Consider the following 2,868-nt stretch of genomic DNA (forward strand, 5'->3'; position numbering starts at 1 on the left):
TCTACTTCACACACGTCCTCCCTTTCTCTCGCACTCAGGCCTCTCCCCCAGCCCCGCTACCCCCTTTCCCTCTCTTGCCCATCGAGCCCTCCCTGTCCCTCACCCGCCCCTCACATGTCCACGCCCGACACGGGTCTCTCCCAGCTTGTCCGTCGGCCTCCGTGGTCGACATAGAACACGTGCCCCTCCGCGGTTATCCTCTCCTCCCACCCGGCGGGCAAGAGCGTCTCCCCCCCTCCCTCCCTCACAATGCCCGGGGAGACGGAGGCATGGGCGAAGGTTGAGGCCGGAGGCGCCGACGGAGGGAGAGCAACAGCGACGGGGATGGCTTTTGGGGGGGAGCAGGAGGATGCTTGCCAGGAGGAAGGCTGAGGCCCCGGGTAGTCAGGTGGGGGCGGACGACGCGCCCGGCGTCGAGGCTGTGGGCCCGCGGGGATCGGGCGTTGAGAGGCGGGAGGGGCGGTCAAGAAGGGAAGAAAGCGTTGTGCCCAGCTGTCCCGGGCCAAGCCAGCGGGATCAGCACCATGCTCCAGCAGGAGTCGGACCATCGCTTCCTGCTTGGCTTGTGCTGCCAGGAAGAGCGCAGACTTCCCGCTGCGAGATTTGATGGAGACATTGTGCGCGTCGTACAAGTTGGTGGCAAGTAGGAGCCGCACCATGGGCAAATCACCTCGACGGGCCGCGTGCATGAGAGGGGAATAGCCCTAGGGAAGGGAGGGGCAGGCGGGCGAGGGGGAGGGAACAAGAGTTCATGGGGGTTATCAGGAGGCAATTTCTTTCATCTGCCCGGGGATCACTCACCTTACGGTCCAGCTCCAGCGCGTACTGGCCGTGATTTACCGCCAGTAGCTTCCGAACCAGTGCTATGTTTCCATCGGCCGCCGCTTTGCAGAGGCTCCCTTTAGTGTATCCGCTACCTTGGTGACGGACGGCGAGGTAGAGGCAAAGGGCAGCCCACACGTACCACGGAATCTCGAAGGGCTCTGGGGCATAGTTAGGGGTGAGGGAAAGGAGGATCACAGGTTGATGTGGTTGTCACCGTATGGCGTTGAGTGGGTGGTATCTCGCATCCTTCTTACTTACCAAGCACACCAGCAAGTAGCAACAGGCACCCAAGGAGGAGGGAGAGCGTGACCAAGGTGGCATTGATCGAGGACACGACGAGAAGCAACGACGCCAAGCCGACTAACAAACCTAGCTCGATGAACAAGTCCATATGTTATATCCTGACCCTGGCTGCAGGAGCTCTTCTAATGCAGCGCAACGCAGTGTATCCCCTTCAACGCTCGGAGCGTACTGGTGGAAAAGGAGTCCAATCGTGACGTTTTAATTCCTGCAAGAGCATATAAAGCACCTTTTAGCCGATTGATAAGACGTGCGATGCGAACTTTGTCACATTTGCATCGTAAATAGGCACTTAAGTACGATTGTTGTGAAAAAGTCGCTGGGCTTGGCAGAGGTGGGGAGGTCAAAGCAGTGTTCCTCCCCGTCTTGGAAGTTCAATTAATCACCACACAGGGTCTACTTTAGAAGGGCATTTTCCTCATGGACACTGGAGTGCAGTTTATCAGCCATGTACCATTTGCACCGGGAGACAATGCCTTGCATGGACGCCACGGTGTTCACAGGGGGAAGGGACAGCGCTCCCTGAACATGCTTCAATCGCCGTCGCCGCTTCCCCCCTCGTCCCGAGTTTTTAAGACTATGCTCCCCTGGGGCTCAATTCCCATCGCGTCCAATTACGTGAGCTTAATCTCGTGAAGCTCACGCGAAGTGGGTGACCCTTCTTCTTTCTGGGGGTGGAAGGCGTTGTCCGCGAGGGCCCCGGGAGGCCCGCGTACCTCACATTCGACTATCACCAGCGGGGCCCGACCCCTCAACTGATCTTTTCGTTTACCCACCTGTACCTCCTGACAGGCCCCGCCAGCGTCAGGGTCGACATGGGGGAGAAGGACAAGGCTTGAGAGCTGACGACCGGCTCCAGCGACCTCCCCTCAGCCCGGAAGCATTTCTAATGCGCCCTTCGCTGGGAGCGTAAAGCCTCGAAGCTGATTGGTTGCGATGGATGGCGCGCGCGCACGCAACCCGTCAGAGCCCTGCACGCCGTGCGAGGACTCCTCTCGGAAACGTATTCGTCCAGAGCCTGGCCCTGGGTGGGGACCGGCGGCAGTGAGGGACGTCGCCTCCACGCCCTCCCCCGGGGGCCCCCGCGCCCGCGCGCGCCTTGCCCTGCACGCCCGCATCAACCACCCGCTACCTCCATCGATCCAGCGGCATCTGCATCAAATCGTCGTGGCTTGGAAGCAGAACCCATGGTCACTTCGAGTCAACGAGACCCTCCCTCTGGCCCCTGTCCCGCCACCTGAAGAACGTCGCCCGACAGCGGCGCCTCCCTGTGCGCCCACCGCCCACGCCCAGCGCCAGACCCCGAGTCCCACCCTCCCCGCAGGGTCTTGCCAGCCGGAGATGCCACGTGCGCTGTCTCCCAGCCTCTACCCCGAGACCTCGGCATACGCCACGCGGGCCTCCAGCCACGACCGGAGGAGGGTCCGCGCCGGGCGCCCCAGGCCCTCCTGCATCCGAGCCGGGCGCCCCAGGCCCTCCTGCATCCGCCGTCGAGATTCGAAGCAAGACCCCCCTCCGGCTGCTCCCACCCTTTCCGCCCCCCCCACCTCTCCTTTTGTCCTTTTGGGCCTCGGGCCCCCCCATCCCGACGGCCTCGTCCTTATAGCCGCCCGGTCCGGGGCCACCTCCTCGTCGAGGGCGGGGGGGCACGCCTCGGTGGTAGGCGCCCCCGACGGCCCCCTCTCGCTGGCCTGGCACCGGCCTCCCTCCCTCCCTCCCCCCGCCCTCGCCGGGCACTGGCAC

Source organism: Nannochloropsis gaditana (genome assembly GCF_000240725.1).
Source record: "Nannochloropsis gaditana CCMP526 unplaced genomic scaffold scaffold351, whole genome shotgun sequence".
Taxonomy (NCBI): Eukaryota; class Eustigmatophyceae; order Eustigmatales; family Monodopsidaceae; genus Microchloropsis; species Microchloropsis gaditana.